The 21,663-nt window shown below is 35.9% G+C and overlaps 1 long non-coding RNA gene across 1 annotated transcript; it reads left to right on the top strand.

The window, feature by feature from the left end:
• Window positions 1-8,365: 8,365 nt before the first annotated feature.
• On the top strand, window positions 8,366-21,663 carry LOC124231041 (uncharacterized). Its single transcript, XR_006886363.1, has 3 exons — window positions 8,366-8,912; window positions 9,081-9,239; window positions 19,964-21,663. It is a non-coding gene; the product is annotated as an uncharacterized LOC124231041 (long non-coding RNA).

Below are 21,663 nucleotides of genomic sequence, written 5' to 3'. Positions count from 1 at the left end.
GAAAGCCCAGAAATAAAACCACACATCTATGGACAGCTTATCTTTGACAAAGGAGCTGAGGGCATACAATGGAGAAAAGAAAGTCTTTTCAACAAATGGTGCTGGGAAAACTGGAAAGCCACATGTAAAAGAATGAAAATTGACCATTCTTTTTCACCATTCACCAAAATAAACTCAAAATGGATCAAAGACCTAAAGGTGAGACCTGAAACCATAAGGCTTCTGGAAGAAAACGTAGGCAGTACACTCTTTGACATCAGTATTAAAAGGATCTTTTTGGACACCATGCCTTCTCAGAGAAGGGAAACAATAGAAAGAATAAACAAATGGGACTTCATCAGATTAAAGAGCTTTTTCAAGGCAAATGAAAACAGGATTGAAACAAAAAAAAACCCACTAACTGGGAAAAAATATTTGCAAGTCATATATCTGACAAAGGCTTAATATCCATAATATATAAAGAACTCTCGCAACTCAACAACAAAATATCAAACAACCCAATCAAAAAATGGGCTGGAGACATGAACAGACATTTCTCCAAAGAAGATATACTGATGGCCAATAGGCACATGAAAAGATGCTCATCATCGCTGATCATCAGGGAAATGCAAATCAAAACTACACTAAGATATCACCTTACACCCGTTAGAATGACAAAAATATCTAAAACTAATAGCAACAAATGTTGGAGAGGTTGCGGAGAAAAAGGAACCCTCATACACTGCTGGTGGGAATGCAAACTGGTGCAGCCACTATGGAAAACAGGATGGAGATTCCTCAAAAAATTAAAAATAGAACTACCATACGATCCAGCCATCCCACTACTGGGTATTTATCCAAAGAGCCTGAAGTCAGCAATCCCAAAAGTCCTATGCACCCCAATGTTTATTGCAGCACTGTTTACAATAGCCAAGACGTGGAAGCAACCTAAGTGCCCATCAACAGACGAATGGATAAAGAAGATGTGGTACATATATACAATGGAATACTACTCAGCTGCAAAACAGAACAAAATCATTCCATTTGCAATAACATGGATGGACCTTGAGAGAATTATGTTAAGTGAAATAAGCCAGCGAGAGAAAGATAATCTGTGTATGACTCCACTCATATGAGGAATTTAAAATTATGGACTAAGAACAGTTTAGTGGATACCAGGGGAAAGGTGGAGTAGGGGGTGGGCACAAAGGGTGAAGTGGTGCACCTACAACATGACTGACAAACATTAATGTACAATTGAAATTTCACAAGATTGTAACCTATCAATAACTCAATAAAAAAAAGGAAAAAACCCCAGCAGAATACGCATTATTCTCAAGTGCACATGGAAAATTCTCAAAGATAGACCATATTTTGGGAAACAAGGCAAATCTCAATAAATTTAAGAAGATTGAAATAATATCAAGCATCTTTTCTGACAATAGTGGTATGAAACTAGGAATCAACTTTAAGGAAAAAGCTGGGAAAGTCACAAATATATGAACAAACAACATGCTACTGAATAACCATTGGATCAATGAAGAAATCAAAAGAAATAAAAAAAAATCTAGAGACAAATGAAAATAAAAATACTTCATATCTTGGGGCCGGCCTGGTGGTGCAGCAGTTAAGTGTGCACATTCCGCTTTGGGGGCCCGGGGTTTACCGGTTCAGATCCTGGGTGTGGACATGGCACTGCTTGGCAAAAAGCCATGCTGTGGTAGGCATCCCACGTATAAAGTAGAAGAAGATGGGCATGAATGTTAGCTCTCGGCCAGTCTTCCTCAGCAAGAAGAGGAGGATTGGCAGCAGATGTTAGCTCAGGACTAATCTTCCTAAAAAAAAAAAATACATCATATTAACTCTCATGAGATACAGCAAAAGCAATTCTAAGAGGGAAATTCATAGCAATACAGGCCGGCCTCAACAAACAAGAAAAATCTCAAATAAGTAATCTTAAACTACACCCAACAAAACTAGAAAAAGAAGAACAAAGCCCAAAGTTAGCAGACTGAAGGAAATAACAAAAATTAGAAGAGAAATAAATGAAATAGAAACCAAAAAGACAGTAGAAAGGATCAATGAAAGTAAGAGCTGATTCTTTGAAAAGATAAACAAAATTGACAAACCCTTAGCCAGGCTAAGAAAAAAAGAGTTAAGTTTCAAATAAATAAACTAAGAAATAAAAGGGGAGAAATTACAATGGATACCACAGAAATAGAAAGGATTATAGGAGAATACTATGAAAAACTATATGCCAACAAATTGGACCACTTAGATGAAATGGATAAATTCTTAGACGCATACAACCTCCCACAACTGCATCAAGAAGAAATAGAGAACCTGAATAGACCAATCACAAGTAAAGAGATTGAAACAGTAATCAAAAACCTCCCCAAAAATAAAAGTCCAGAGCCAAATGGCTTCTCTGGAGAATTCTACCAAACATTCAAAGAAGATTTAATACCTATCCTTCTCAAACTATTCCAAAAATTGAAGAAGGCGGGACACCTCCTAACTCATTCTATGAGGTCAACATCACCTGATCCCAATACCGGACAAGGACAACACAAAGAAGGAAAATTACAGGCCAATATCACTGATGAACATAGATGCAAAGGTCCTCAACAAAATATTGGCAAACCGAATACAGCAATACATTAAAAAGATCATACACCATGATCAAGTGGGATTTACACCAGGGACACAGGGATGGTTCAACATCTGCAAATCAATCAACGTGATTCACTACGTTAACAAAATGGGGAATAAAAATCACATGATCATACAATATGCAGAGAAAGCATTTGACAAGATCCAATATACATTTATGATAAAAACTCTCAATAAAGTGGGTTAAAAGGAAAGTATCTCAACATAATAAAGGCCATATATGATAAACCCCCAGCCAACATCATACTCAATGGGGAAAAACTGAAAGTCATCCCTCTGAGAACATGAACAAGACAAGGGTGCCCACTCTCACCACTCTTATTCAACATAGTACTGGCAGTTTTGGCCAGAGCAATTAGGCAAGAAAAAGAAATAAAAGGTATCCAAATTGGAAAGGAAGAAGTGAAACTCTTACTGTTTGCAGACGACATGATTCTATATATAGAAAACCCTAAAGAATCCATCAGAAAACTACTAGAAACAATCAACAACTACAGCAAAGTTGCAGGGTACAAAATCAACTTGCAAAAATCAGTTGCATTTCTATACTCTAGTAATGAACTAGCAAAAAGAGAACTCAAGAACACAATCCCATTTACAATTGCAAAAAAAGAATAAAATATCTAAGAATAAATTTAACCAAGGAGGTGAAAGACCTATACAATGAAGACTATAAGACATTATTGAAAGAAATCAAAGATGACATAAAGAAATGGAAAGATATTCCATGCACATGGATTAGAAGAATAAACGTAGTTAAATGTCCATATTACCTAAAGAAATCTATAGATTCAATGCAATTCCAATCAGAATCCCAATGACATTCTTAACAGCAATAGAACAAAGAATCCTAAAATTTATAGGGAACAACAAAAGACCTCGAGTAGCTAATGAAATCTTGAGAAAAAGAACAAAACTGGAGGCATCACAATCCCTGACTTCAAAATATACTACAAAGCTATAGTAATCAAAACAGCATGGTACTGGCATGAAAACAGACACACAGATCAATGGAATAGAATCAAAAACCCAGAAATAAAACCACACTTCTGTGGACAGTTGATCTCCAACAAAGGAGCTAAGAAGATATGATGGAGAATGGAAAGTCTCTTCAATAAATGGTATTGGGAAAACTGGACAGCCACATGCAAAAGAGTGAAAATAGAACATTATCTTGCACCATACACAAAAGTAACTCAAGATGGATTAAAGACTTACATGGAAGACCTGAAACCATAAAACTTCTAAAAGAAAATATAGGCAGTACACTTTGACATCGGTTTCAGCATCTTTTTGAATACCATGTCTACTCAGGCAAGGGACACAAAAGAAAAAAATTAACAAATGGGACTACATCAGAGTAAAAACCTTCTGCAAGGCAAAGGAAACCATGAACAAAATGAAAATACAACCCACCAACTGGGAGAAAATATTTGCAAATCATATGTGCAACAAAGTGTTAATTTCCAAAATATATAAAGAGATCATACAGCTCAACAACAAGAAAACAATGCAATCAAAAAATGGGCACAGGATATGTACAGATGTTTTTCCAAAGAAGATATACAGATGACCGACAGACACATGAAAAGATGTTCAACATCACTAATTTTTAGGGAAATGCAAATCAAAACTACATTGCATATCACCTTACACCTGTCATAATGGCTAAAATTACCAAGACAAAAAATAAATGTTGGAGAGGATGTGGCGAAAGGGATGCACTGCTGGTGGGAATGCAAACTGGTTCAGCTGTTATGGAAAACAGTATGGAGATTCCTCAAACAATTAAAAATAGAAATACCACATAACCCAGCTGTCTCACTACTAGGTATTTATCCAAAGAACTTGAAATCAACAATTCAAAGAGACTTATGCACCCTTGTGTTCATTGCAGCATTATTCATAATAGCCAAGACCTGGAAACAACCCAAGTGCCCATCCACTGATGAATGGATAAAGAAGATGTGGTATATATATACAATGGAATACTACTCAGCCAGAAAAACATAAAATCATCCCATTTGCAACAACATACACGGAACCTGAGGGTGTTATGTTAAGCAAAATAAGCCAGACAGAGAAAGACAAACAGTATATGATTTCACTCATATGTGGAAGATAAACAAACACAATGACAAAGAGAACAGATTAGTGGTTACCAGAGGAGAAGGGGGTTGGGTGGTGGGTGAAAGTGGTAAAGGGGTGCATATGTATGGTGACGGATAAAAATTGGACAATTGGTGGTTAGCATGATGCAGTCTATACAGAAAATGGTAAATAATATACACCTGAAATCACACAATGTTTATGTTTAATGGTTTATAACCATTATAACCTCAATAAAATAATTTTTTAAAAAAGAATAGGGTGGAATATTCTTATTTCATCTTGTCTGAACTAGAAACAATTCAATAAATTTTATATTGATTCCATATTCCAATTTTATCAGTTTATAACATTATTTTGTTTCTGGTACAGGATCCGGTCCAGGATCATGAATTGCATTTAGTTTCCATGTCTCTGTAGTCTTCTTGCATTTGTAATAATTTCTCTGCTTTTCCTTTGTCTTTAAAGATATTGAAACTTTTGAAAAGTAAAGGCTAATTGATTTTTAGAGTGTCCTTCATTTGAGTTTATCTGATATTGTTTCCTCATGATTAGATTCAGGTTATGCATTTTTGACTAGAATACTACATGACCAATAGTTTGTCTTTCTCAGGCTATCATATCTAGAGGCACATAATATCTGTTTGCCCTTTATTGCTCATGCTAACTTTGATGACTTGCTTAGGGTGTTGTTACTTTTCTCCAGTGTATAGTTATTGTTTTTCCTTTTGTGATTAATGAGTAAATTGTGGAGAGAAACTAATATTGAGTAAAATTCTGTCTCTCATCAAACTTTCCCCCTATGTATTTAGCATCCATTGATGATTCTTGCCTGAATCAAATTTTATTATGATGGGTGAAAAATGGGGATTTCCTAACTCCATCATTACTTCTATATTATTGGCATTCTGTCACAAGGAAGAGCTTTCCCCTTTCTGAATTCAGCTTGAGAAATTAACTCCTGACTTCCAGCTATGGCAGAAGATGTAGATAACTCATACTAGTTCTTCATCTCTTTTCCCCCACCTTCCTAGTACAATTATATGATTTTTAGTGCCTCCAATGGTTATCTTTGTGACTTAATATCTGACATTTTTTTCTTATTCTCTCAACTATGACATCTCTTGATCTTTTGTTTAGTAAAATGATGATTTTGTTGTCCTTGCCCTTTCCTTTAGTTCTCTACTGTATTCTACTTACAGACTTCTGTCATTTAAACTTCTACTTTTACATTATTGAGGTTGTTATTTATGCAATCTTTTATAGCCATTATTAAGTCACTATGAGATTATCCAGTTTGCCATCAATTTTCCACTTAATGGCTTTAGCATTCATTGATGATCCTTGCCTGAATTAACTATTTCATTAGGAGTGGCAAAATGCTGGTATTTGAAATTGTAGTATTTGTTCTGCATTTATTAGCTGCCAGGCTCTATTATTCCAATTATCCTAATTGTTGTGAAGTACAGCTTCCATGTTTTCACTCACACTTTTTATGGCTTCCCACTGCCCCACAAATTAAGTTTCAACGCTTCAGTGTTATATCTAGGCCTTTCTTGTTATGTTTCCCACCCTATTCATCTCCCTCACTCCTCTAGATCCTCTGTGATCCTGGAAAGTGTTCTTGTGCTCCTCATAATTTCCCCACTCACCCCTGCTTCTCCATCAGAAGTTCCCCAACCACCTTTGCTTTTCCATCGGTGTTCTTCCTTTTGCCTCTATGTAGACTTCTACCACTCCTGTGGAAATTTTAATCCAAAGGACTCCAATTTCCTTACAATGGCCTTGGAGTGGCCTACACGGTTTCACACGTTAAGGTTCCTGTCTCCTCGGACCTCGTCTACTGTCCTTTCTCTCTCATTCTCATCATACCCTTCTTCAGAGACACCTTTCACACCTCCGTGTCATGCCTTGCATTTGCTATTCCTCTTCCTACAGCTCTCCCTCCAGACATCTGCACGATGCACTCCTCACCAGCTCCTTCCAGTGTTTGCTCAAATGTCACTTTCTTGCTGAGGTCTTCTCTTACCACTCTCTTTGAAGTTACACTTCCCTCACGCTCCCTACACTCACTGTCCCCCTTTGCTATTTTATTTTTCTCCAAAGTTCTTATCTCTGTTGAATATATACTATATGACATCAATTTAATTTATTTTCTCTCCCAACCTAACCCCTGCTAGATATAAGTTCCATGAGGACAGAGATTTCTATCTATTTTGTTCACTGCTGAATACTTACAGCTAGAACAATGTTTGAAATTTAGCAGACATTGAATAAATATGTCTAAAATATTTAAATAAATTTGTGGAATGAATGACCAAACCAACATTGAGGTAAATTTATTGATTGTTGAATGAATGAATCCATTTTTCAAGAACCATTTCAAATACATCTCTTTTTGGAAACTTTTTTCTGGTCCCTTAGGTCATCTCTATCCCAGATGACCTCTTTATTCTCCAATTCTCATGGAAAATGTTTATATTTGTTGTGGCACATATTTTATCTTATGATTATACTTATTAATGTTGTGAGTAGACAATATCTAATTTGTATTCTCAGGAATATTAGCACTACATTATATATACAGAGTGTACGAAATAAATACATATTGAATTGAAATAAAATGATAAACTCATTTCTTTGTTTTGTTAATTCTTATTCTTTGGACTTTTCCTCTCTTTTTTTTTTTTTTTTTTCGTTAGGTAGTGTTTTTTTAATGAGAGGAAAATATGTCTCCATTCCTTAGCAAATGACAAACCTGAATCTGGTTAATATGGTCTACTCAATCGTTACCTTTTTTTTTTTATTGCAGTAACACTGGATTATAACATTATATAGCTTTCAGATGTACATCATAATATATTTCAAATTCTGTGTAGATTACATCATGTTCACCACCCAAAAGCTAATTATAGTCCATCACCACACCTGTGAGCCTAATCACCCCTTTTGCCCTCCCCCCTCCCCCGTTCCCCTATGGTAACCACCAGTCCAGTCTCTGTTGCTATGTGTTTGTTTGTTGTTGTTTTTATCTTCTACTTATGAGTAAGATCATATGGTATCTGACTTTCTCCCTCTGACTTACTTCATTTAGCATGGACTTTTCCTCTTCTACCCTGTTCTTGCCTTTGAAAATGTTTATTCTCCTCTCACTTATTCACTTAACATAGGACTCAAAGACTCTTTTGCTTCTTTGGCATACTTTTTCTAAACTACACGACGTTCATCTAACTCTGGTTCAGAGCATTATGTTGGGATTTAGAAGTCTCATATTCTAATTCTCAACTCTATCATGAACTCTGATTGTGACCCTGAACTTGTATTTTTTTCATCTGTAACATAGAAATATAAAATCTTAGGAGTGGGTGCAGTATTAAAGTTCATATACCAATTTCTCAGTCAACATTCTTTACAGGTATTTATCTACTTCTATTGAAATGTTTCCAATGACAAAGAACTTACTACCCTCCCTCCTAAAAAAAGCCATTATATTTTCAAACAGCTCTAATTATAAAAAAGTTCTTATTTTTATTGAGCTAAAACCTACTGTTTTCTAACTTTTATCTTATTAACCTCCTTTAAAATTTTCCTTCTCCAGGCTCAGTTACTGAATTCTGGAAATGACTTCCGAGTACCATCATTTCAACACCTGCCACCAATACAGTTTGCTCTTTTGGAGTATGCCCTAGTGTCAGTTGTATGACTCAATAACTCTTTCTTTTCACGTGGGGTTTTCTGTCCTGAGGCTTCATGCTATGACTGTATTTATATTTCAAAAGAAGGGAAATAGATGTTTCGTATTAAATTCCAAATGGGAAGTTTAATGTGTGCGTTGGCATATTTAGGATAAGGATGAAGCTATCCTGGCCAAAAAATTTGAGAAAGACAACACTTTTCACTCTGAAGGACCAAAAGATGGGTAGAAAATTTGGGATAAATGTGAACAAGATTTGATCCATAAGGAAAAACAAATAGTTAGACCTCCATATTCATTCAGCTGGGAAACTAAAACTGTGCAATCCCACTATCAGAAATTGCTCAGTCAGCTCGCTATTCTTCTAAGTAACAGTGTCATCCCCATACCAACCGCAGAGAAAGCTGTGAAAGAGAGAATTCAGGAAACCGGTGCAAATGAGCAATCTTGGAAGTCTGTAAGTGTACTGACAGAAAACTTATTCTTGCAAATTTGTTTCTTTTTTAAGATGTAGATTTTAATATTAGCCAATTGGGTAAACTCTGTGGCTTTGAATTTTAATTTTGATTTTGTCACCATAAACATAACTGATAACTATCAAGAAGTTTTTTTTCTTTTACTATAGAGAATGGAAAGTCTTCAGTGGGAAATTCAGATGCTCACTCAGCAAATGGAGCAGCTGTACCATCCTTATGAAGAAAATGTTTGTGAATCATCCCAAGATGAAGAAACTATAGGGAACAAAGAAGACTCTTGAAATATCCGGAAGGAAAAATTGCTTTCAGTGAGTTTTTTCAAGAAATATTTAACTTAGATAGAAAAAAAGACTTTCCTGAATTATGGATGTTAATTTGGGCAATGAAAATGATCGTATATTATTGTAATATTAGTAAATTTAATTTTACATAGTGTAGAAAGCTGATTAAACTATTTCTATTTCACTTAAGATTGGAAAAGTGAGGAAAAACAGTTGTAAATATTTAAAGTAATGCTTCTACTTTTAGCAAAAAGCCTTTCCTTTTTTATATCTCTCACTTTTTCATTGTACACATATTTGGTATTTTTTGTGAGAGCATTTTTATGAAACTTTTAACATATTTATAAAGAGGATTATGGGAAAAGGGACTCAAAGGAATGGCCCTCTAATAGTGGAATTTCAAGCATTGTGGGACCTAGGTATGATGGGTCTTGGGAGGGGCCCTTAATAATGACTATGTAGATCGTTGTCTTTCTATTTTTTCTTTCCTTGCATTTGTCAGGACAAAGTCATTGCTAAAACAGGATGCAAAGTAAGATATGGTATTCTTTATTTTCAGGAGATCCTGATACTCTTTCACTACCTCCTTAGAAAACTGCATGTCTTACCCTGATCTATGTTGTATTGTTTTGATGATTGCTGTGCTGTCTTATTTCACATTCACTCACTCATTTGCTCTCTATATTATCTATTGCTGCATAACAAATTATCCTCAAACCTAGTAGTGTAAAACAACAAACATTTATTATCTCATACAATTTCTAGGGTCAGGAATTCAGGAGCAGCTTAGTTGAGCTGGATGCTTCTGTCTGAGATTTTCTTGTGAGGTTGCAGTCAAGATGTTGGCTGCGGCAGTAGTCATCTGAAGGCTTGACTGGCTGGAGAACCTGCCTTTAAGCTCACTCACCTGGCTGTTGTCAGGAGGCCTCAGTTCCTCATCACATAGGCCTCTCCATAGGGCTGCTCCTACCATGACAGATCAAGCAATCAGCAAAAGATAGCTAAATAGTAGATAGATAGCACCATCAACATAATATGGAAACTCTATTGTCTTTTAGATCTGATCTTTAATTTATATGCTATCACTTCTGCCACATTCTATTAGTCACACCAACCAACTTGGTATAATGTAGGAGGAAACTACATAAAGGTACCAGGAGGTGCAGATCATTGGTGGCCATCTTGAAGGCTGTTTACCACACCCATTTGTTTTACTCACTCACTGACTGATCTAGCCATTCATTCACTCATTCATATTTATTGAGCAACCACAATTTTAAAAAATTTATGGCACTTTCCTTGTGAAAGACAAGGATGTCCACTTTCGCCACTTCTATTCAACATAATACTAGAAGTTCTTCTAGCCAGACCAATTAGGCAAGAGAAAGATATTTTAAAAATAAATAAAATGCATCCAAATTTTAAAGAAGAAGTAAAATTATCTATGTTCACAGATGATATGATTGTATATGTAGAAAACCCTAAAGATTCTCTCCAAAAACCTATTAGAACTAATGAATTCAGCAATGTAGCAGAACTAATAAATGAATTCAGCAAAGTAGTAGAATATAAAGTCAGCTTCCAAAAATCAGTTGCATTTCTATACACTAACAACAAACAATCTGAAAAGGAAATTATGAAAACAATTCCATTTACAAAGCATCAAAAAAGAATAAAATACTTAGGAATTAACCAAAGAAACAAAAGACTTGTACAATTAAAACTACAAAATGTTGCTGAAAGAAATTAGAGAAGACATAACAAATGGAAACACATATCAAGCTCATGGATTGGAAGACAATATTGTTAAGATATCAGTACTACCCAAAGTGATCTCTAGATTCAATGCAATTCCTATCAAAATGCCAGTGATATTTTTTTTGCAGAAATAGAAAAATAAATCCTAAAATTCATATGGAATCTCAAGAATCCCTGAATAGCTAAAACCATCTTGAAAAAGAACAAAACTGAAGGACTCACACTTGCTGATTTCAAAACTTACTACAAAGCTACAGTAATCAAAACTGTGTGGTCCTGACATACACACAGACATATAGACCAATTGAAGAGAATAGAGAGCCCAGAAATAAACCCTCAAATATATGGTCAAATTATTTTTGACAAGGATAACAAGACCTTTCAATGGGGTCTTTTTGTTTGTTTGCTTGCTGAGGAAGATTTGCACTGAGCTAACATCTGTGCCAATCTTCCTCTATTTTATACGTGGGTCACTGCCACACCATGGCTGCTGAGAAGTGGTATAGGTCCACACCTATACCACTTCTGGGCCACTGAAGCGGGGCATACTGAACTTAACCACTAGGCCATGGGGCCAGCCCCTAAAAGGACAGTGTTTTTAACAAATGATGTTGGCAAAACTGGATATCCACATGCAAGAAAATAAAGTTGGACTCTTACCTAATACCACATATAAACATTAACTCAACATAGATCAAAGACCTAAATGTAAGACCTAAAACTATGAAACTCTTGGAAGAAAACTTAGGGCATGACAATGATTTCTTGGATATAACACCAAAGGCACAGGAAACAAAAGAATAATAGACAAATTGGACATCATGAAAATTGTTAAATTTTGTGTATCAGGCATTATGCTAAGTGAAATAGGTCAGATGGGGAAAGCCAAATACTGTATGATTTCATTCCTCTGTGGAAGATAAACAACAACAAACACACAGATATAGAGAATAGATTAGTGGTTATCAGGGGAAGGAGGGAGTGGGGAGAGTGAAGGGCACATGTGTATGGTGATAGGTGATGAGTAGACTTTAGATGGTGAGCACGATGTAGTCTACACAGAAATATAAACAATGATGTACACCTGAAATTTACATAATGCTCTGTAAACCAATGTTACCTCAATTAAAAAAGTTGTGTTTTGAAGAGTATCCACAGAGTAAGGAGGCAACCCACAGAAAGGGAGAAAATATTTACAAATCTTCTATCTGACAAGGGATTAATATCCAGAACATATATAGAACTCTTAAAACTCAACAACAAAAAACAAACAGCCTGATTCAAAACTTGGCAAAAGACTTGAATAGACATTCCTCCCAAGAAGATATACAAATGGCCAGCAGGCACAAGAAAATATGCTCCACATCACTAATCCTTAGGGAAATGCAAATCAAAACTACAATGAGATATCCATTAAGCTGGCTATTATCAAGAAAACAGAAATAACAAGTGGTGGTGAGGATGTGGAGAAATTGGAATCCTTGTGCACGACTGGTGGTAATATAAAATGGTACAACTCCTGTGGGAAAGAGCATATACCCAAAAGATGAAGGCAGGGTCTCAAAGAGATATTTGTACACCCGTATTCATAGCAGCACTATTCACAATAGCTAAAACTGGGAAGCAACCCAAGTGTCCATCAACAGATGAGTGGATAAGCAAGGTGTGGTATGTACCGTGGAATATTATTCAGTCTTAAAAGAGAAGGAAATTCTGACATATGCTACAACATGGATGAGCCTTGAGGACATTGTGCCAAGTGAAATAAGCCAGTCACAAAAACACAAATACTGTATGATTCCACTTATATGAGGTACTTTAAGTAGTCAAAATCACAGAGACAGAAAGTAGTCAAAATCACAGAGACAGAAAGTAGTCAAAATCACAGAGACAGTTGTGGTTGCCAGGGGTAGGGGGAGGGGGAAATGAGTATAGAGTTTCAGTTTTACAAGATGAAAAGAGTTATGGAGATGGATAGTGGTAATCATTGTACAACATTGTGAATGTATTTAATACCACTGACCTGTTTATTTTTAAATGGTTGAGATGGTAAATTTTATGTTAAGTGTATTTTACCACAGTAAAGAAATGGGAAAAAAATTAACAGCAGTTAATTGAGGTCAACAATACATCCTGTGGAGTTGAAAGATTTATACAGTCTCTACCTCTGCGCTAGTATATGTGTATGGAAATGATGCACTGAATGGTTTGTCCGTGCAAATAAAAAACATCCTTTATTAAGCTTTCTTAAGAATGTGCAAAAGTAACAGATTACCACCATCCTTAAAATTATGCTAAAGGGGTGAAGAAAACAGTAATAATCTTCCCCAACACTCTCTCTGCCTATCTCAACTCAGTAACCAATGTTACCATCGCCATGGTTATGGGAATGTTCAAGCACAGATATACAGGTAGTGTTTTTGAAATTTTTTTAGAATGGCACCTGAGCTAATATAACTGTTATATTGTTAATATAACTGTTAATATAACAATAACTGTTGCCAATCTTCTTCTTCTTTTTTTTTTTTTTTGCCTTCTTCTTCTCCTCCCCACAGTCCCCCAGGTCATAGTTCTATATTCTAGTTATGAGTGCCTCTGGCTGTGTCATGTGGGATGCCGCCTCAGCATGGCCTGATGAGCGGTGCCATGTCCACACCCAGGATCCGAACTGGGGAAACCCCAGGCTGCTGAAGCAGAGCACTCAAACTTAACCACTCAGCCATGGAGCCGGCCCCAGTAGTAGTGTTTTTACAAAACTAGGATCATTCTAGTAAAAATACTCCACAACTTCCTCTTTTTACTTAATAATGTCTCATAGTTATACCTATGTAAAAGATATAGATATAATATTCTTTTAATAACTACATAACTGTTCTATGGTACGTATGCATCTTAACTTGTTCAATCATTCCCCTACTGATGTACAATAGAACTCTTTCTTTTATTTTTGTCACTACAAATAATGTCAAAATAAATATCATTCTACATCTATCCTACCACAGTGGTGCTTTTGTTTCTGCAGGATTAAAAATGTGAGATGATAGGGTCACAGTGTATTAGTATTTAAAATTTTAGTAGCCATTGCCAGGTTACTACCTTCAAGAAGGTGGAAGCTGATCATTTGAGGGTAACTCACTCCCTTTCTCATCCTAGCCAGAACTGAATCCTGTCACTCTTTTGGTTTTTGTTAGTTGCATTAAAAGTTGTTACTTTCAGGGCCGGCTCCGTGGCCGAGTGGTTAAGTTCGTGCTCCGCTGCGGTGGCCCAGGGTTCGGATCCCGGTGCGGACGTGGCACCGCTCGTCAGGCCACTTTGAGGTGGCGTCCCACATCCCACAACTAGAAGGATCTGCAACTAAGATATACAACTGTGTACAGGGGGGATTTGGGGAGATAAAGCAGGAAAAAAAAAAAAAAAAGATTGGCAACAGTTGTTAGCCCAGGCGCCAATCTTTAAAAAAAAAAAAGGAAGATTGGCAACAGTTGTTAGCCCAGGTGCTACTCTTTAAAAAAAAAAAGTTGAGGGGCTGGCCCTGTGGCCGAGTGGTTAAGTTCGCGCGCTCCGCTGCAGGCGGCCCAGTGTTTCGTTGGTTCGAATCCTGGGCGCGGACATGGCACTGCTCATCAGACCACGCTGAGGCGGCGTCCCACATGCCACAACTAGAAGAACCCACAACGAAGAATACACAACTATGTACCGGGGGGCTTTGGGGAGAAAAAGGAAAAAATAAAATCTTTAAAAAAAAAAAAAAGTTGTTACTTTCATCTGCAGTTTCCTGACTACTAGTGAGAGTAAACATCTTTTTATTTGCGTTTATATGGAAACCACCACTTGGTTTCCTCTTCTGTGGATTGCCTCCTTGCTTTCCATAATTTGGAACTTAGGTGCAGAAGTTTGAGTTAAACTCTTTAGTTCATGTCTCATCATTTGGGGCCATGAAAGGTCCATCTCTTATTTCATTTGTTTACTCTTTTTTGGCCTCATTCTCCACACCCATAGGTAACCAGCTGAATGTGTTTAATGGCTAACCTTTTGTTTATATATAAATTTTTTTTAAATAGCTCTATTGAGATATAATTTACATCCCATAATATTCACTCATTTAAAAATGCACAATTCAATGCTTTTTAGCAATTTGTGGAGTTGTGCAAATACCACAATCTACTTTTACATTTCCAACATCCTAAAAAGGTCCCTTTTACCGATATGCATTCAGCGTCCCCTCCCACCACTAGTGCCAGGCAGCCACCAGTCTGCTTTCTGTCTGTATACATTTGCCTTTTCCAGACATTTCATAGAAACAAATGACTGCAATGCCTTTTGCATCTGGTTTCTTTTACTTAGGGTTATGTTTTTGAAGTTCATCCGTGTTGTAGCATGCATTAGTATTTTGTTCTTTTTGTTACTTAATAGTATTCCATTGTATGGATATACCACATTTAAAAAAAATTAATAGACTTTATTTTCGGAGCAGTTTTCGGTTTATAGAAAGATTGACTATAAAGTACAGTGAGTTTCCATATACTCTTCCCCCCACCCCCACAGTGTTCCTCATTATTAACCTCTTGCTTTAGTGTGGTATATATGTTACAATTGATGAGTCAGTTTTGATTCATTATTAATTAACGAAAATTCATAGTTTGTTTTCTTATTGCAGTAACATTGGTTTGTAACATTATATAATTTTCAAGTGTACATCCTTATATTTTGATTTCTGTGTAGATTACATTGTGTTCACCACCCAAAGACTAATTACAATCCATGACCACACACATGTGCCTAATCACTGCTTTCGCCCTTCTCCCTGCCCCCCTTCCCCTCTGGTAACCGCCAATCCAATCTCAGTCTCTATGTGTTTGTTTGTTGTTGTTTTTATCTTCTACTTATGAATGAGATCATATAGTATTAGACTTTCTCCCTCTGACTTATTTCACTTAGCCTAATATCCTCAAGGTCCATCTGTGTTGTCACAAATGGCAAGATTTTATCTTTTTTTATGGCTGAGTAGTATTCCATTGTGTATCTATACCACATCTTCTTTATCCATTCATCACTTGATGGGCACCTAGGTTGCTTCCAAGTCTTGGCTATTGTGAATAATGCTGCAATGAACATAGAGGTGCATATATCTTTACGCATTCATGTTTTCATGTTCTTTGGATAAATACCCAGCAGTGGGTTTTTTTTGTGGAATGTCCATTCTGTTTTCCATAGCGGCTGCACCAGTTTGCACTCCCACCGGCTGTGTATGAGCATTCCCATTTCCCCATATCCTCTCAAAAGTTTATAGTTTACATTAAGGTTCATTCTTTGTGTTATACATTTATGGGTTTTGACAAATGTATAATGACATGTAGCCACCATTACAGTATCATACAGAATAGTTTTACTGCCCTAAAAAATGGTCTGTGTTCCATCTGTTTGTTCTTCCCTACCTCCTAAACCTCTGGCAACCAGTGATCTTTTCACCATCTCCGTAATTTTGCCTTTTACAGAATGTCATATATTTGGAATCATTTAGCATATTGCTTTTTCACACTTGTTTCGTTTACTTAGCAATATGCATTTAAAGTTACCCTGTGTCTTTTTGTAGCTTGATAGCTCTTTGCTTTTTGTCACTGAGTAAGCTATTGTATGGATGTGCTGTTTGGTTATCCATTCACCCATTGGTGAATCTTGGTTGCTTCTAATTTTTGGCAATTATGAATAAGCTGCTATAAACATTTATGTGCAGGTTTTTGTGTGGATATAAATTTTCAGCTCATTTTGGTAAATACCAAGGAGTGCAATTGCTAGATCATATGATAAGGATATTTTTAGTTTTGTATGAAACTGCCAAAATGTTTTCCAAAGTGATTTTGTATTCCCACCAGCAATGATGGAGAGTTCCGATTTCTCCACATCCTTGCCAGCATTTGGTTCTCAGTGTTTTGGATTTTAGCCATTCTAATAGGTGTGTAGTGGTATCTCATTGTTTTAATTGCAATTCTCTAATGGCATATGATGTTGAGCATCTTATACGCTTGTTTGCAATCTGTATATGTTCTCTGGTCAGGTATCTGTTCAGAACTTTTGCCCATTTTTAACTTGAGTTGTTTGCTTCTTTATTGTTGAGTTTTAAGATTTCTTTGTATATTTTGGATACCAGTCTTTTATCAGATATATGTTTTGTAAAGATTATCTCCCAATTTGTGGCTTATTTTTCAATTTTCTTACCAGTGACTCTCATAGAGAACATTGTTTTGTTTTGTTTTGTTTTAATACTTTATTTTTTAGAGCAATTTAAGGTTCACAGCAAAATTAAGGGGAAGAATGCAGAGATTTCCTGTATACCCCCTGCCTCACACATGCATAGCCTCCTCCATTTTCAACTTTCAGAGTGGTACATTTGTTACAATTGATGAATCTACATCGACACATCATAATCATTCAAAGTCCATAGTTTACATTATGGTTCGCTCTTGGTGCTATACATAGGGCAGAAGTTTTAAATGTTAATGAAGTCCAACATATTGATTTTTTCTTTCATGAATTATGCATTTGGTGTTGTGTCTAAAAAGTCATCTCCAAATCTAAGATCACCTAGATTTTCTTCTATGTTGTCTTCTAGGAGTTCTAGAGTTTTGTGTTTTACATTTAAGTCTGTGATCCATTTTCAGTTAATTTTTATGAAAGTTTTAAGGTCTGTATCCAGACTTATTTTTTTGCATGTGGATATCCAGTTGTTCCAGTGCCATTTGCTGAAAAGACTATCCTTTCTCCATCGAATTGCCTTTGTTCTTTTGTTGAAGATCAATTGACTATATTTACATCAGTCTATTTCTGGGCTCAAATCTGTTCCATTGATCTCTGTGTCCATTCTTTTACCTCTACCACACTGTCTTGATTACTATAGCTTATAGTACATCTTGAAGTTGGTTAGTTTCAGTCTTCTGACTTTGTTCTCCTTCAATATTGTGTTGACTATTCTGGGTCTTTTGCCTTTCAATATAACCTTCTGAATCAGTTTGCTGATATCCACAAAAATAACTTGCTGGAATTTTGATTGGGATTGTGTTGAAACCATAGATCAAATTGGGGAGAATTGACATCTTAACAATATTGAATGAGTCTTCCTATCCATGAACGTTGAGTATCTCTCCATTTATTTAGACCTTCCTTTATTTCTTTTTTTTTCTTTTTAAATTTTTTTTACAGAGTGGCACCTGAGCTAAAATTTGTTGCCAATCTTTTTCTTCTTCTTCGCCCCAAAACCTCCCAGTACATAGTTGTATATTCTAATCATAGGTCCTTCTGGTTGTGCTATGTGGGACACCACCTCAGCATGGCCTGATGAGCGGTGCTAGGTCTGCACCCAGGATCTGAACTGGCAAAAACCTGGGCTGCTGAAGGAGCATGCAACCTTAACCACTGGGCCACAGGGCCAGCCCCCTTCCTTGATTTCATTCATCCATGGTTTTCAGTTTTCAGTACAAGATATAGATTTGTACATATTTTGATAGATTTATATCTAAGTATTTCACTTTGGTGCTGATTTAAAGGGTATTATGCTTCTAATTTCAATTTCCAATTGTTCATTACTGGTGTATAGAAAAGCAATTGATTTTTATATATTAACGTTGCATCCTGCAACCCTGCTATAATTGCTTATTAATTCCAGGAGTTTTTTTTTTTTTATTGATTCTTTGGGATTCTCGGTATAGACGATTATGTCATCTGTGAACAAAAACAGTTTTATTTCTTCCTTTCCAATTTGTATTCATTTTATTTCCTTTTCTTGCTTTTTTGCACTGGCTGGATCTTTCAGCACTATGTTGAATAAGAATGATAAGCACAGACTTCCTTCCTCCAATCTTAGAGGGAAAGTATTCAGTGTTTCACCATTAAATATAATATTAGATGTAGATTTTTGGTAGATACTTTTTATCTGCTTTTTATCTTTCTCTATTGAGGAAGTTCTATATTACTATTTTTCTGAGTTTTTATCACAAGTGGGTATTGATTTTGTCAAGTGCTTTTTCTGTGTCTATTGATACGATTTTTCTTTTTTAGCCTGTTAATACAGTGAGTTACACTGATTTTTGAACGTTGAACCAGGCTTGCATCCCTGGAATTAACCCCACTTAGTCATGGTATATAATTCTTTTATGTGTTGCTAAATTTGATTGGCTAATATTTTCTTAAGGATTTTTGTGTATATTTAGAAGGCATATTGGTCTTTAGTTTTCTTTTTTTATGTTGTTTTGTCTAGTTTTGGTATCAGGATAATACTAGCTTCATGCAATGAATTGGGTCAAATCATTTGTTGTACTCCTAAAACAATGGCACATGTCAATTATATCTCAATTTTTTTTAAATATTGAAAAATACTAAAAAAATGAATTATGAAGTGTTTCCTCCTTTTCTGTTTTTTGTAAGATATTGTTTGGAATTGGTGTTAACTCTTCTTTAAACCTTTGGTAAAATTGTCCAGTGAAGTCATCTGGAGCTGGAGATTTTTTATTGTGTGTGGGGCGGGGGGGAGTTTTTAAGTTATAAGTTCAATTTCCCTAATAGTTATAGGGCAATTAAGATTATCTATTTAATATTAGATGAGTTGTGGTAGTTTCTGTTTTTCAAAGAATTGGTCCATTTCATCTAAGCTGTCAAGTTTATGTATGTGGAGTTGTTCATAATTGCTATAGTCTGAATGTTTGCATTCCCCACAAAATCATATGTTGAAACCCTAATGCTCAATGTGATGCTGTTCAGGGAGGTGGGGCCTTTGGAGGTGATTAGGTCATGAGGGAAGAGTCCTCATGAATGGGATTATTGCCCTTATAAAAGAGGCTCCAGAGAGATACCTCACCCCCTTCTACCATGTGAGAACATAGCCTGGATTTCCCAGTCTCCAGAACTCTGAGAAATAAATTTATGTTGCTACCCAGAATGTGGTATTTTGTTGTAGTAACCCTAATGGGTTAAGACAGTAATATTTTCTTCTTATATTTTAGACATGGATGTTTCTGGGCACCTGACTTCTGTTCCAAGTCTGGGATATATGAGGCATAAAAGAAAACCCAGGCAACTAACCACCATGGTGTTCCTCAGAGCCCAAGGTCACTGGCTGGCCTGCTTTCTTCTCTCTGCCTTTCAGAGTCTTATGTTTGTTTTAGATACAATGTCCAGGGTTTTAAGTTGTACTTAAGTAGCAGTAGGAATAGGGAAAAGTATATCTACTCTATGTTCCCAGAGCACAAGTCCCATCTTCAGTTATTGATGTTACTGTGTTGTTTATGTCTTGCTAAGGTATTGTGGCCAAATCATTTTCAACGAGATAAAGTGTTGCTATTATTGTAAGACCATTGTTGTACATTTGGCAAATCTTAATCACATTCAGTGGCCTGAGATGCTTGGTGAATACAACTTTTTAATATGTGGAAATATTTTAAGTATTGGCTTAGAACAGACTACTTCTATAATAGCAAAAGATTTGTCTTAATTTCACTTGTGAGTAGATATTTGTACATAACAGTTTAGTTGACAAATAAAATATGGTAGTTTAATTCTTCAAAGGCAGTTTACAGACTTGCTTTTGATTAATTACAAATATTTCAACCCTGTATTTGATTTAACAGACAAATGAATAGGTGGAAGAGAAACATTGCAAACAAGGAGTATAAATGTGTATTCAAATAACAACTTTAATAATTAAATTATGCCTTCCATTTTTTCTGACAAGAATGTCACATCTATCCCTCACAGATAAACTGATTGTTCTAGTAATCTGAAATAAATGGTCTGAGATTGTGAGTTACATTTTGAAGTCCTTTCAGTTTAGTCAGAAGGAGTGACTGTATCATACACCCACTTCTAAGGAATAAATATGGCTATTCTGCCCAGGAAAAAGTCTATGTTCTAGTTTTTCCTAATAATTTTCCCCTCGTGTTCACATAGCTTTATAGCAGTGTTTTCATAAACAATGCATTGTTCTACGCCTAGAATTGCTATATGTTCACAGCACAGGGGTGAGACTTCTTGAAGTCTCCAATGTTCATCATCATTGACTATATCACTGAGCAATAGCCAGTAGAGAATGTAGCTTGGAAAAAATGTAGGCTTTTAAAATGCAAAGCAAAATCATTCTACTAGCTGGGAAACAAACAGCAGGTTTTGAAATCTCAAGAGGCCCAAATATGAATTTAAGTTAGAGTTTTAGAAGGTAACGTAAGTTCTCCTCTTAATGCTTCTTAATATAATTTTCTTTGGTATTCCTTAACACTCTCTAAGCCAATAGTGCTCCACAATTATTTTAAAATCAATCCCTAAGTCAATATCCTTTCTCTGTAATTTTAGCATCTTCCAGTCTCCTAAGCACAGCTGCAAGTTGAAACGATTTTGAACTGTGGGCAAAAATCTAATACAAAAAAAAAGTGGCTTCATTTTGCAGGGAAGAGAGTACTAGGTAATTGACAGAGAATGACCAGGAACATGAACATAGGAGTAGGTCAGACAGATTGAATTGTTAAGTATTTTGAATGCACCATAAATGAGATTTTGAACTCAATATGCCATTTTTGTTGCATCTAATAAGGATTTTTAAGGATAGAGGCAAGATGGAAAAATGTACCACTGCTTTGCTTAGCCCTGCTAAAGCAAATGGAAGTGCTCTGTGTGAAAATTCCCAAGAATCTTTTGCAAAAGACAAACTGCA

Source organism: Equus quagga, chromosome 20 (assembly GCF_021613505.1).
Source record: "Equus quagga isolate Etosha38 chromosome 20, UCLA_HA_Equagga_1.0, whole genome shotgun sequence".
NCBI lineage: Eukaryota > Metazoa > Chordata > Mammalia > Perissodactyla > Equidae > Equus > Equus quagga.
This window is presented reverse-complemented; position numbering and strand designations above follow the sequence as displayed.